This window comes from Balaenoptera acutorostrata, chromosome 16, assembly GCF_949987535.1.
Source record: "Balaenoptera acutorostrata chromosome 16, mBalAcu1.1, whole genome shotgun sequence".
In the NCBI taxonomy this organism is placed as follows: Eukaryota; Metazoa; Chordata; class Mammalia; order Artiodactyla; family Balaenopteridae; genus Balaenoptera; species Balaenoptera acutorostrata.
This window is the reverse complement of record NC_080079.1, coordinates 6,929,061-6,944,479: the sequence shown is the minus strand read 5'-3', so window position 1 is coordinate 6,944,479 and position 15,419 is coordinate 6,929,061. Positions and strand designations below refer to the sequence as shown.

Below are 15,419 nucleotides of genomic sequence, written 5' to 3'. Positions count from 1 at the left end.
CTGAAGGAGTTCAGCGTCACAGGCAGTCTCAAATTTTCAGCCAGAGTGCTAGTTCATTCATAAAGAACATTCAGAGATGGGATTAGGAGGAGAGCCCCAGGGAAAACCATCACAATCTCCCCTACAAACTGGTCCCTAGTCCTTCACTCTCCAAGCAGACTGATGGCATTAGCCAGGGACAATGAGTGGAGAATAAACAGCTTTGGACAGGAAGCTGCCATTCTGAAAGGAAACTTGGCAGGAGAACTGAACGAATGGAAGCTTTGTGAAGTGAAGAAAGCCCACCAGCTGTGGAGCACTGCTGACGACTGTGGTGTATGAAGAAACACTGGACTTGAGAGTCATGACATTTGTGTTGAGGATCTCCATTGATGCTTGAGTTAGAAAATCAGATAATCTCTTTGAGCCTCGTTTTCTTCATCTGAAAAATGGGATGAATGATACCCATCTCCCAGGGCTGTGATGAAAGATTAAATTTAAATATGTGTATGGAACACTTTGTCAATAGAAAGACAGTGTGCATGTGAAAATCGTTACTCCACTACGTGTGGAATGTGTACGCCAGTAGAAGGCAGTGGTGGGACCGTAACTCTCAGCCCATGAAGATAACGCACCATGGAAAAGCTAGGGCTGCTGGATGAAATACAGGATGCCCAGTTGAATTTGACTTTCAGATAAACAATAAATACTTTTTTAGTATAAGTATGTCCAATGCTAACCGAGCACAAGTTAGCATTTAGTTTTAACTGCTTTCTAGTGTTCTCTCCTCATTTCAAACAAATTAGACACATCTCCCCAAGCATTTTGAAAGCTCTGTGGGAATACAGATCATATCATACATTTATCTTGGATCCTCCAGGATGCTTGAACACTGTCATGCACATAACTAGTGCGAAATAAATGACAATGAGAGCAAGGATTTGGTTTGGGTGTCATTAGTTCCACTAATACCTTCAGGGCTTGAAAACATATGCTAATATCCTCAGGGTCCTGCCTCTCATCCAGCTGCCCCAAGCCTGTGAATCAGCTAGGGTTCACAGGCTCAAATACTGGCCCATTTCTGAGTGAAGGAAAGAAGGTCTCAGAAACTTAGTATGATATAAATGGCACTAAGCTCATTCTTATCTGCTCCCACACCACTGCATAACTTTGGTGTGACTTGGGTTACCCACACTTGGCTTAAAATCTTAAATTCCTCCTATACTCTGTTTTAGTGTTGCGACTTGGTCATGTTTCACTAAGAGATAAATAGAAAATTTTAGACTCTTTTTGCTTTATTAAAAAAGAAGAAAGATAATTTATACCTTTAAACATGGAAACTAACTCAAGTTTGGCTGGGTTTTAGGCTACCAGATTTTGAAAAGAAGGCAGCCTTTCCCTGTCCCTGTCATTCTTCTTCCTTGGCTCTTTCTTGCTGAAGTTTTCAATGAGGTTTTGGAGCTGTCACAAATGTCCCTGGGTTAAAAGAACATATTAAATCCGTGTTTGGTTAGAAGAAGGGAGAAAAACCAAAGAATATAAGAGTTACTCTATCCATAGCCAAGATGATAATCTGGATGCACTCTGCATAACACGTGGTGTTTTTTTTTGTTTTGTTCTGTCTTTTAATTTTTTTGTTTTCTGAGAGAAGATAAAGAACTTTCTCTGGAATTCTTTGATGAAATATACACTTGAATCACACAAAAAGAAAATGTGACGAGGAAATACTTTGCATACCGAGTTGTGGCCATGATTATGTAGGAGTGTACACCATTTCCAATTAAACAAAGAAATAGGCAGTAGAAAACACTTTCTGAAAACCAGAGAGTCTCTTTGAAAGAAGAGTGGAATTTGCACTCTACCTTATTCATTAACGTTAGAAACTGCCATCCCTTTAATGAGCAGCCTGCGGGCGGAGAAAGTGTCTTGAATAGCTATATTCCAGGGAGCACTTGGCATCGTCACTGAAACATAATGTGGGATCGCAATTGTGTGGGTTTTTTTCCCAGTGAATAGGAAGTGATCAAAGATAACATTGCCTGAGAAAGAATTAAAATAGTGTAACATTGCATCAAGTTATAGCCAATGCCAATCATTATATGGATGAATGAACAAGATCCTTTAAATAATGGTATAGACGTGCTGTGGCATTCAAAATATAATGACCAACTTCAGTGGGGTTTAAATAAAAACGCGAAAGCATGTGCCCACTCATCTGGCCAGAACATTGAAGTATAAGCACATCTCTTTAAATAGATCTGTAAGCCACATCCTTCATTTACATCATCTATAAAACATTGGACTACAGGAAGTAAATTAATTCAAAAAAACTGCCTTAGGAATTTTATCTGAGCAATGGGAAATGTTATCTACTAGGAGACTGGAAAAAACTAGGGGCACAATCAGAAAAAAATAAAGTAAAAAGGACTTCTATAATTACAGTGTGATCACCTTTCCCTCCGTGAAAGCACAGGAAAGGAAAGCACAATACAGGAATTGAATTCATCATTGTGTAGATGAGAGTTCCTGGCATACAATGCTAGACGGAGCTATTTACTGGAAGAAGTGTTGGTTTATTTACATGCTTAACAGCACCACCTTCTAGCTTCGGCCAACTGACAAATAACAGCACAGCAAGGAAGAGAAAGAAAAGGCCATCGTCCCTATTCCAGAGAGAATCAGAACAGAACAGACAGGGGCTGTCACAAATCCATACATCTTGACCCGTCATTATAAAATGGAACGTCCAGCTTCTCCAAACATCTCCAAAGAGATAATCTTTCCTTTTTCAGTAACAAGAATCAAAGCAAGGAAACTTGACTCTGCATCCAAAAGGAGGGATGAGAGAGGGGGGAAAAAAATCGATACTCGCCTAATCTCCATAGCACAACTCTTTCAAAAAATGAGAAAAATAAAATTTAATCTTTGTCAGAGGACTCATAAATAAAGCCAAATGCACCCTTGTGCACTTGACTAAAACAAAGGTGCAAAATATCTGATTTGATGAACAAAGATTGGCTGATGAATGGAGTGAATTGTTTTAATACAGTAAACAGGAGATCTGAATAAAGAGATCAAAGGAGACCAGAGAGCACAATGCACCCACATTGCAACTGCTCCCCAGGGAGTGACAAGAATAAAATTGGAAGATTTTGCTCAGAGAGATACTACCACTGATTCTAATCTAGTTGTCTATGCTAATCAAGGCACAGCCTTTGAGCTTCCTCTAAAAGTTTCCACTTTTTTAACTTGGAAAATAATGCTTGAACTTTCAGTTGTTATATATAAATTCTGACAGATATCAAGAGGGGAAATGAGGGCAGGAAAACAGAACATTCAGGACATTGTTCTAGTCTTGCTATTCCTTGCTATGCAAGCTTTGGCAAGTGATTTTTATCTCTGGGCAACGATTTCTAAATTTTACCTGTTTACCTTATCCTAAATATTTGTATTTAGCAATAAAACACACTACCAAAAAAAAAAAAAAAAAAGGTTCATTTTTTTCTCCCCATTCAAAACAGACCTGGGTAGAGAGAAAATTCACATGAACTGTATTGACAGAGTATCTATATTTTTCTCTTCTTGTTTGACATTTAGTTTACTGAGTGGGATAAAGTCTATAAAGAGGTTATCTGGGTAACATTTACTTGTATTATTTTAAAATTTGTTAACAAGGCTATAGTTAATTGGACAGAGATAAAAAATGAACGTGCCCACAATTCTGTTTGAATTTCAGTTGAAGTGGCCCAAGGAATGATGATAAGCTCACAGTGAAGCAGCGCTTGGGAAGGTGGTGATGAAAATGGCGGAAAAAAGGGGGGTGGTGGTCATTACCTTCCTAGAAATCGTTAATGCATCCTTCACAGATGAAAGCATTTAGTGTGTTCAGGGAGGGGCCTCACAGACGATAAGCACTCACCAAGGATGTGCCGCATGGGGAACTAAACCCCATGTGGCCATCTTACCCATGACGCAGGCTGAGCCTAGGCTGGGCCTAGGCCAGGGGCTAGGCCATTGCCTGGCAACCATTACCCAGCAGTCTTTGCCCTCCCGCCATTGTGCAGCAGCCATTGCCCAGCAGTCTTTGCCCTCCCGCCATTGTGCAGCAGCCATTGCCCAGCAGTCTTTGCCCTCCCGCCATTGTGCAGCAGCCATTACCCAGCAGTCTTTGCCCTCCCGCCATTGTGCAGCAGCCATTGCCCAGCAGTCTTTGCCCTCCCGCCATTGTGCAGCAACCATTACCCAGCAGTCTTTGCCCTCCCGCCATTGTGCAGCAGCCATTGCCCAGCAGTCTTTGCCCTCCCGCCATTGTGCAGCAGCCATTGCCCAGCAGTCTTTGCCCTCCCGCCATTGTGCAGCAGCCATTGCCCTCCCGCCATTGTGCAGCAGCCATTGCCCAGCAGTCTTTGCCCTCCCGCCATTGTGCAGCAGCCATTGCCCTCCCGCCATTGTGCAGCAGCCATTGCCCAGCAGTCTTTACGTGTCAGTCATTACACGGTAGCCATTAACTGCTGCCGTTACCTGCTCTGTGACCAAGAGGCCACTGCCTCCTGCCAGGGTGCAGCAGCCATTCGTGTCCGTCCCCAGTGACCCAATTGCAGCCGCAGAGCCACCCATGCCCCAGCTGCGCTCCCGCAGGAGGAGCTGGCTGCGGAGTCTCCCTTCCTGACCCAGGAATCCTTTAGAGCGGTAGGGCCCAGCCTGAGGACCCGGGGCCACTGTTCCCTGAGGAGTTCTGCCAGTCAGGCCCCACCGGGATGTTTTCACAAGGGCTCCCAGGTCCTGAGGGGGATGAACGCCTTGGGAGGGAGAGAAAGTGACTTCTCACCTGGGCAGAGGCTGAGACCGAGTGACGCCTGACCACGTGGGCAGTTGTCCAAGGCTCCAGCTTGTAAGCAACCACAGGAAAGTCTGGATCCTTCTAGAATTCTAAAGAGAGTCAGAGATTGTTTTATTTACCACTATGCATCTCACTTCTGGGGTTGGATGATTTCTTTGAGATGCTGATTTGGGTAAGATTATCTGCTTAAGGGGGTAGATTAACTATAAACTTCTGACTTGCCCAAATAGGTGTGACCTCAGCCTGCCAATCCCCATCATCGGTGGTTGGCCCACTCCTGCCCTTCTTTCCTCCACCCCTTCACCTCTGCAGTGCTGTCTCACCTGTAAGTAGATGCCGGACTAAACAGTTATAGGATTGTGCTCCCCGTGGAGGAAGAGGACTTGGGGGTTAGCAGGAGTGTGTCATTTTCATTTTACCCCAGCCCAGAGCTTTGTCACTTGGCTGTGGTGGGACAAAACCCAGGTCACCATGAACTCAAAGAGAACTTGGAGCAGAGCAGGGCCCCAGAGCAGCAGGAGACCTCAGTCACAGCAGCTGGAAAGGAAGGGAGGAACATGGCAAATAGTGCAAGGGCTTTTCGACTCCGTAGGGGGTAGAATTAGAGAAATCTGTTTTGTGACTGTCATTGTGACTCTTTTCTCCCCAGGCTGGGTGGCCTGGGAAACATGGAGAACTGAAGCTGCTGTGGTACCTCTGAACTTGGACGTGTGACAGACAAGTGCTGGCAGAGCGACTGCTGGCTTTGGGAGTCATTTTGTAAACAGGCCCCTGTTTGTGCAAGTGTTTGTGGAAGGTCTTAACATTCAGCTTCTTGTGCAGAATGGGTGACTTAGGTTTCAGAACCCTGGACCAATCCAAGGCACCACACATTCCCAAACTCCTATGAATGAGCTCGCCAGACAATCTGAAGGGGTAGACAGACTTCTAGGAAGAAATCAACCAGAAACTGGATTGTTCCTATTAATGAAATTTCTAAATCCATGACAGACCTAAATACACATCGTGGACCAGAACTGCACCCTAGAAGGGCATAAAAAGAGGAAAGGTTTTGGGTAAAAATATGGCACTTCCATCCTGGAAACAGAATTTCATCTTGGAAGCTTAAAGTTCCAAGCTTTAAACATTAAAGTCACAAGCTTATCACAATATTTCCAGCGTTGACTGATTATGCAAATAAAGTGGTGAATTTATCATTTCATTTTTAAAAGAAAATGTTCTACATCGTTTACATCCCTTGGGTTAGGTCGATTTTTTGGTTTTGTTTTGTTTTTTACATTTTTAGGAGAAGGCATTTCTAATGAAAATACAATTCACGAGGAGAACTCCGTAAGCTCTAGCCCCGAGAAGATTAGCTGCAACTACAAAATAGCATGCCTGACAAGGTTACTTCAAGTTTGTGTACATCCTATTCTTAACACTGTATTCTCTAAAATCGGTGATCTTCAAACAGGAAGAGTGAAACAGAAAAAGTGGAGGGCATGTTGCAATTTCCAGGGTAAACTCCATAGTGTGCCAAAGAAAGATTATACTTTAGACATAATACTTTAATTTTTTTAAAGAAGTACTTTTTAAAAAATAATATTTACATCGTTGCACCAGGTCTTAGTTGTGGCAGGTGGGCTCCTTAGTTGTGGCATGCAAACTCCCAGTTGCGGCATGTGTGTGGGACCTAGTTCCCCGACCAGGGATTGAACCTAGTCCCCCTGCATTGGGAGTGCGGACTATCATCCACTGTACCACCAGGGAATTCCCTAGACTTAACATTTTTGTAATACAAATTACAGAAGTTAAAGCTTGACAAAATCTTTCTGGCTTATGGAGGATATGCAAAGGTTAAAGAGGAAAAGTTAAATTAATTAAAATAAAAAAGACTGAGGAATTATCTTAATACTAAGCTGGTTTGAAGAATTTATCTACTAAGAAGAAAGGTGGAGAAAATAACCATGTGAAAGCATAAAATATGGTATAGACTGATGGAAACGTCCTGATATCTGAATTAAAAATCAACATTGCATTAGAAAACTTCAACCATAGATGTTAAATGATAGATTGTAGATTTCCAAAATTAAGGGACTAAGATGATTAAATTCACCTTTTCATCCTCATTTTTAGACCAAAATAAACTTAGATTTAAATTTGAAAGCACACAAGTGTTCAGGTCCTTAATACTGTGATTTCATTCTGAATAATTGCCTTTTATTTTTGATGCCTATTGTGTCTTTACCTCATGTCACAATTTAATCTCTCTTTAAACATAATTTAATGCCCAATTTAATCTCAATATGACAGCCAATAATTAAGAGAACTCATGTTGTGTAGCTTAATGTTTGGTTGTGTTGGTCATGTATATGTGTCATGTATGATATTGTTTCATACCATTGTGCAATTTAATGAACAGCATCACTTGATATGTTTATTTCTAAAGAACAAAAAACCAAGCTACCATGTTTTGAGAGTCAAAACATAGGTTTTCATGGTGATGTTGTGAACAGCAAGGTATTTTATACACTACACTTTTAGTATTTGTACATTACATATAAGAATGTATAAACCTCTAGATTATGTGTATTTTACACATACAAATCTGAATATTATATGTACAAATATGAAATAACCATTTTGTAATTATAGTAATTACTTGGATTAATATTTTGTATCAGTGGTTTTCAACCTTCTTCCCCTTTTTATTCAGTGAAATCTTCCAAAGGAATTCTTATTTGGAAGCCCAATTTGCAAAACAGACAAAGGTGGCTCTGCTCTGATCAAAGTGTTTGTAGGGCCCAAGAGGCAGCAGCCTTTTAGGTTCGGTCTCAATGGCCCTCCAGCCCTTTCACAGGGTTTCTAGTTCTGGAACACTGGAAACCACTGTCATATATAATGTCCTACGTTTGTAGTGGGCTGTTATATAGGTTACAGCGTTTCATCCTCATAATATTGTCAGTGTCATTCCATTTTGCAGATGAGAAAATGGGAAGTCAGATCAATTCATTTTCCCACTGCCACATAACTATTGAGTGATTCGACCTAGGACTTGAACTCTAACCCCTGACTCCAAAGTTATTCCCGTTATTTCCTACTGTCTACAACAAGAGAAACATGCTCAGAGTCTCACCCCAAGTAGGATGAGATAGAATTCATGTAAAGCATTTTTCTTAATGTTGTCTCTCTTCAGCAGATATGACTGATGGTCTGCACATGGGTCACACCTCTGTGGTTTACCCAGATTACTGATTGCAGAGGCTGTGTGATGTGTGTAATTCCCAGCCTGTAAACTTGGCCCTTTCTCTCCCACTTGAGAAACTGTACTGGACTAGAAGGCATGAGGGTGATGTTATTATCTGGATCTATTTTTATTTATGAACAAGGTGAACAGTTCACAAATTTCAGTATTTTAATTAATGGTGGAAACAATTGATTTTCATCATCCTAATTGAGAGACAGTATATCTAAAGAAGTAGAATTAGTGATCATCATCTTGAAAAATATTATTAGCATATAATAATAGAATCAAAAATTACCTTGGTGGGAGAAGAGACTCAGTAGGGGCCAAAGAAAAGAGGAAAATTAAGAAAGAAAAATAAACTGCTTGGGTGTAAGATGGGAAGGGTTTAGTGTAACTGGAATTAATGTAGCAATCAGAATTATAACATTTAATACCAGTCAGTGATGGAGCACTTAATTTTGCATGTGGCAAATATATTCAATACTAGTCAGATGTTCACCAAATGAGCTTTCCCAGTTCTACATTTTTTCACTTCTGAGGATCTAAAAGGATCCTGTAATGGAGTAAGAAGGAGCTACAACTATCAAGGAAATGCAAAACAAAACCACAAGATATCACTTCACACCTGTTAGAATGGTTCTTGTCAAAACTTTTCAAAGCTAAATTCCATGAAGAGGAGACTAGCTGGGCTGCCTGGGTGGCACAGTGGTTAAGAATCCACCTGCCAATGCAGGGGACACAGGTTCGAGCCCTGGTCTGGGAAGATTCCACATGCCACGGAGCAACTAAGCCCGTGCGCCACAACTACTGAGCCTGAGCTCTAGAGCCTGTGAGCCACAACTACTGAAGCCCTCGTGCCTACAGCTCGTGCTCCGCAACAAGAGAAGCCACTGCAATGAGAAGCCCACGCACTGCAATGAAGAGTAGCCCCCGCTGCCCGCAGCTAGAGAAAGCCCACGTGTGGCAACGAAGACCCAACGCAGCCAAAAATAGTAAATAAATTAATTAACAAAAAAATATGGAATATGAATTTGCATGTCATTCTTAATGAAGGGGCCATACTAATCTTCATATCATTCTAATTTTAGTGTATGTGCTGCTGAAGTGAGCACTAGTCATTCATTGTTAACACAAGTCTTAGGTCTCCTGACTTACGTAAAATTTTCCATTAGTTTTAGACATGTAAGTATACAGATACACCCTCATGGCTGTATTTTCCTTCACCACGCCCCTCCCAGCCTCTAGTCCCATACAGGAAATGAAAGGCTGTTTCCTAATATAGCTTCGAATACGTTTCTTTGTACACAGAAAGTGACCATGTCTAACATGCCCTGAACATATTTTTAAATTGATTTGAAGGAGAAGTAGGAAATTTAATATTAACGTTGCTCAATATTATATCCTTTTTTCTTTACAATCTTTTGGGCTTACCCTTTATTTCTTAGTTATTTTCTTCTTCCATATTTTTTCCACTTAAAGCTAAATAACACTATTTAGTTAGTATTCCACTTAAAGCTAATAACAGGAAGTGAAAGTGGAAATATTTTAAAAAATAATTATCAGTATTACCCCTTAGAATTTTGCTTTATGAAAATATTTTTAAAGCTATTACTCATGTTGAAGTTTTAGCATTCATTAATATATGTATTTTGTGCAAACTCTACATTCCCGGTTTGGCTGTTATACACACAAATTAATGAATGTACTTTAATGAATTTGATTAATATGCAGCAGTTTAAGATCCATTTTGTATTATTAGTACAGAAATGTTCCTCATTGAGTGCTGCTGAATCGGAATGGTGTGTTTGCCTGGGAAGGCTGACACACACGCACACATGCACTTCACAAATAATGTAAAGCTAAGATTTTCGTAATTATCATAATTCACTCATTAAGATATTAGCAAACTGTCGCATCCACAAAAGATTCTCTATGCATGGAATTTTCCATCTTTTGCCTGCACCCAAGATATACATGCAGTGCCAGTGCCAGAGAGTGTAAATGGAAACCCTACTTCTGCATTTTATTAGCAAATTTTGCAAACTACAAACAGCTTGATTGTTGTATAAATTTATAGTTGTACTTGCACATTTGTGATGGTGGTTTTCAGCATGCAAGTTTTATCTAAGAGCTTTTACTTGGAACTGCACAGAGCAATTCCAAAACCTCAAAACTAAAGGAAAATAAAATTGAAGTGCCTTTACAATTGAGTGATTTATACATTAAAGTATTTTTTTTCAAACAAGATTAAAAATACTGCGCTCCTAGAAACATTCTCTCCTGGTAGAAGCCACTCAGATGGAAAATTTCATCTATTTCAAACTGATTTTTTGCCTGACTGACTCTCACATATTTTCCTAAAACCTGGTCATGGCAAATGATTTATTCTACTTTAACAATACTGTGCAAGTAGCCAGGAAGAGTCAAGTGCTGAAGTGGTAGAAGGCAGTTGTCCAATTAGGTGCTCAACTATATTTTGACTTTTTTATGCTTACACATACTTATTCTTTTCTTACCTTCTGATCCCCTACTCAGCAGCACTTTCTTCTAGATGAAAATATCTGCATATTTCTGTACTAGGAATACTTAGCCAAATCTGAACTATAGAATGCATTTTAGATCAAAATTCCAAATAAGGATAAGGTGGGAAAACCCATTTTCCTACAGTTTAAGAGCTAACAGAGGGAGCTCAGGTATGGTGTATAAAGGGTGCACATATTTTCAATGTCCTTCCCATAGTAACCCTCCCCCCTCCTCGGCGCAGTGCCATCTGTGCCACCACAATGCCCCTAGTGACGGGGACGCTCTGCATCTTATTAAAGATGACTGGTCTAAACGGAGCTACCTGGCTACAACACACAAGGCCATTCTTCACTTAGATAACTGATGCTTTTCTTCAGATTTTAATCTCTCTTAATTGAAAAATAACTTTTTCTTCAACTATTATTGTCATTGACTCACCATCCTCTGTGGCAACATATATTCTTTTTGAAAAATTGATTTTAAAGAAAACAAACAGCATGCAAAATTTTCTTATAGAAACAATTGCTAGGTGAAAAAGTTAATGGGAGTCTGGTATTCTCTGAATGGGTTCATGTCATAATCTTAAAATAAAAAAAGAATTATGATCTCAAGTAGTATGTGAGAAAGCTACAAAAGTAAATCCAAACTTTGACAGTTGGAATTTTCTTTGGCTATAGCAATGGCTGGTGAGTTTTCTCCAGGGGTAGACTCTCAGCTATTTTGATTCTACTAAACAAATCAAAGGAGCCACCATTATTTTTCTAAATAGCAGTACAAAACACACACACACACACACACACACACAAACAAAAACAAAAAACCCCTCACATTCCAGACCAGGTTCTTACCTTGATCCACTCACACTCATGTAGAAATTCCTTGAGTGAAGGAATTTGGAGCTTCCCATGGCAGCATTGGGCAAGCCACAGAGAAGGGTGACTTGGCCAGTTAAGCCCACCTCAAATGACCATGTAACTCATTTCCTGATGACAGAAAATGAAAAAAGGAATTAAGGCTCAAGCTTCTTCCTTTATAATGCCTCATTTGAAAAAGAATTCTTTCTTGCTACCCTGACACAGGCCATCAGGGACTAGAGAGAGATAATGTGTTAATACTGTTAACCAAATGCTACTGTGGCCCTTATTACCTCAGGACTATTATACTAATTCCAAGATACTTTAATTAAAATGGAAAAAAAAATTGTTATTTTTGTCTCTTTCCAGCTGCCCAGTGACATATTTTTAATCTTGTAAAGTCACTTGTTTATAATTTAAACTAAAGTTTAGTTACGCACAGCTTGCTTTCCTGTACATACTGTCTAATTTGTAATGACAGAAGAGAAAGATAACAGAGTAGCACTAACTCTTGTGAAGAAAGTACAATTAATAGCATTCTGCCCCTGATTTGGGGAAATATATGTTGTGCATCCATCAATCAGGGTACTGTTGTAAATAATAGAAGGTACTTTTATTATTTTAGGCAGAAAGGGATGTTATACAGGGAATTGGAAACTTAAACATTCATTAGAAGCCTTAGAAGAGCAGGCTCTCCACTGACCTTCAGGAATGACTCCCAGGACAGTTTCGTAGAACCTAGCTTCCAAGGGCAGTGAGTCAGGAAGCTGCAGCAGTAACTGCCACCCCCAGGGTCACTGCAGATCTCCGATTTTAGTGGCTTTCCAGGTATCACGAGGCCACCACTGCAATTATTGGCTCTAGGGAGTCACCACTTAGGCTGCAATCTACTGATGAGAAATTGCAGCCGGAACTCCTAACCTCAGGACCGCACTGTGCCTGCCAAATGCACAGGAGGAAAATGGATGTCTCCTTGCATCCCGGCCTCTGTCTCCAATGAACTCAGCTCCGCATGCAGGTCTCATGAAGGTGCATCTGATTGGTCAAACCTAAATCACGTTGGTTTGTTTAGCTGCAAGGGAGTCTGGGAAATGTAGGTTTTGTTTTCATTTTTTGCCATGACTCAAAGCTTAAAGATCTGGTTCTGCTGTTCAGTTTCTCAAACTGAAACTCATTGGAAAAATAATGTGTAATGTTACTTGTTTTATTACAGCAATTCCTACTTAAAGCAGTATTTAATGCAATTTCCAGGATTTTTTTTTTTTTAGTATTCTGTTATTACTGCATTACCTTGGGCATTGGGAAGATGTAGTATATGTTGCTTGTTCCTTATAAAAATAAGTAAGCACAATAAAGGATGCTAAACATCAAAAAAAATTTTATTTTTCAACCCAAGAAAGCATACTAGGAGGAGATAACAGAATTGAGATATTCAGCTTATCAAATCTACCCCCAAACTCATAGACTCTCTACTATGTTAGCCATGCATAAAATCCTTCATAGTTTCTTTGCTTTTTAAAATTGGTGTTATTCCTACTTTTATCTTTTGGGGGCTCTTACAGATAGTTATTGTAAAGTGATTTTTGAGATGGCTCTATCACTCCCATTTTGTCTGGAGTAAATCGGTCTCCTGATCTAATAGAGAGAATAATGTCCCCCTACAAAGATGTTTACATCCTAATTCTGTGAATATGTTACATAACATGGAAAAGGAGAATTAAGGTTGCAGATAAAATTAAGGCTGTTAATCAATGGACTTGAAGACAGAGAGTTTATCCCAGATTATCTAGGTGGGCCTGATATATTCACAAGGGTCCTTAATGTGGAAGATGGAGGAAGAAGACGAGTTCAGTGTGATGCAATGTGAGAACTTGACCCACTGTTGCTGGTTTTGAAGGTGGAGGAAGGAGCCATGAGCCAAGGGATGCAGGCAGCCTCGAGGAGCTGGAAAGGGCAAGGTAATGGATGCTCTCCAGAACCTCCAGTAAGGAATCAGCCTGCCGGCCCCTAGCTTTTACCACACTGAGGTCCGGTTCAGTCTTCTGAACTACAAAATTGTAACATAATAAATTTGTGTTGTGAAGTCACTGAGTTTGTGTAATTTGTTACAGCAGCAATAGGAAACTAATACATCTGACATTTGAGATTGGGGGGCTCCTTTTCTGAGTGTCGCTTTTTTGACATTTTAGCTTGCAGGTTCATCTTGAGTGGTGTTTTCCCCCTCGCTATATACTTCCCCTTTCCTGTCTCCCTGTTTGTGGACATTAGGAAGCTCCCTGGGACCCCAGGTCTTAAACTAGTAATTCAGTGTCCATTCCCACAGTGACACTGGCGCTGTCCCAGGGCCAGCCACTGGCCCAGAGGACAGCTTGGCCCAAGAGTTGCCAGTGCTGTTGCTCTGCTTCCTTCTGCCATTGCCACAGTCAGTGAATGGCAATTAGGGGTTTTGGGGGCTCCTTTCACATATAAAAGCATGACCCGGCTCTTAATTGTGTGCAGAAAGCCCAACTTTGTCCCCAACTGTACATAGGATGCTCCTGTCCAGGTTACCCCACAGGAGTCAGATCTTTACCACCCTGCCTGCTTTAGTGCTCAAAGCCCCGTAGACTTCTGGCTCATGACACTTTCTGCTTTGTAGTTCTGTTTCTGGTCTGTTAGGATGTTTAGCTTATTTTTCAGCTTAGCCATATTTTTACATTTATAATATATATTTAACATTTAATTTAATTTGTAAAATACATATGAAATATTGGCTGCGTGTCTTGTCACTGCTGTGTTTGGAGCAGAGGGGAGACATTCCAAGCACCACCTTCACCACAAGACCACCATATGCTGTATGTACGATTAACACTTCACAGAGCACTGTGTCCCAGGTCTGCACCATGTTTCAGTTGAAGAGAAAATATAGTGAGTGGTTAGCTATTTCCATTGCTCTCAGTGATTTGCTTTCTGTATTCTCAGGGACGTCACTTTCTCCAACAAATAACCCCCTCTTGGCAAAGGCTTGGCTGGTTGAAAATTATGAGAAAATTTCATTGTATGGTACCTCAAGGTGGTTGTTCCAGAAATTCATCTTAAAACCTGCTATTTCAGGGAACTGGCTCAGCTCCTCTGCTTTTTCTGTAGTCCGTCAATTCCATAAATTGGCTAGGCGTTCCTGGGGGATGACTGTTAAGGTCAGGAGCGGGGAGGAACAGAACACCAGGTGTTACGTTAAAAAAAGGTGGCATAAGTCCCTGGTTTCGTCATGTACTTTAAGAGTGTGGAAAATAGCTGTTCACAGTTAACACCAGAAGTGCTCATTAAACTGATTTTCTGTTGACAATGATTCCCCCTCAAATGTCTCAGGCTATCAGGTAGCTAAAATTCTATCAGGATTATGATACCCACCAAGTTACAAGTTATAAGAAATGATACTTGAAATAAAGGCTTTGCAGGCAAATTAAAATAGTAATAATTTCAGTTAATGTAATGGTATCTTTTTTTTAATCCCTTAATATTATTCAGCCAAAATTACATATTTGGAAAAAAAAATGAGCTACTAAAGAAGATTTCCTAATTGTATGTAATATGCCTGAAGGCATAATGTAATTCAGATGCCTGGACAGAGAGGAAGATGGCTCTGATGATATTGTGCAATAGAACTACATTTCAGTCATAACGTAAAATTATTTCCCAGAAAAAGGAAGCTGGGAATATGTTACAGCTTCCACAGTAAGCTCTGTAATCCTGGCTACACTCTGGAGATCACAGAACTACATGCGCAGGTTTCTCTGTAAGCCCCCTAACCTTGCAGATCAAATTTTGACATCTAACATCTCAGTATTTCTCAAGTGATAGCACTTATTTTTCCTGAAATTCAGTCGAATCTCTTGCCTTCTTTGTTTAGTTTATGCCAATGTGGTATTCTCTCAACTGGCTCATTTTGACTCATCCCGCCTTATCTACAGCGAACACAGCCCCAAAGCTGTTTCTTGAGGTGAAAGGAGAATTAGTT

General features: G+C 40.3%; 1 pseudogene; it reads right to left on the bottom strand.

Moving 5' to 3' along the window:
- Positions 1-9,057: 9,057 nt before the first annotated feature.
- LOC114236607 (U6 spliceosomal RNA) lies at positions 9,058-9,157 on the bottom strand (annotated as a pseudogene).
- Between the last annotated feature and the right edge of the window lie 6,262 nt (positions 9,158-15,419).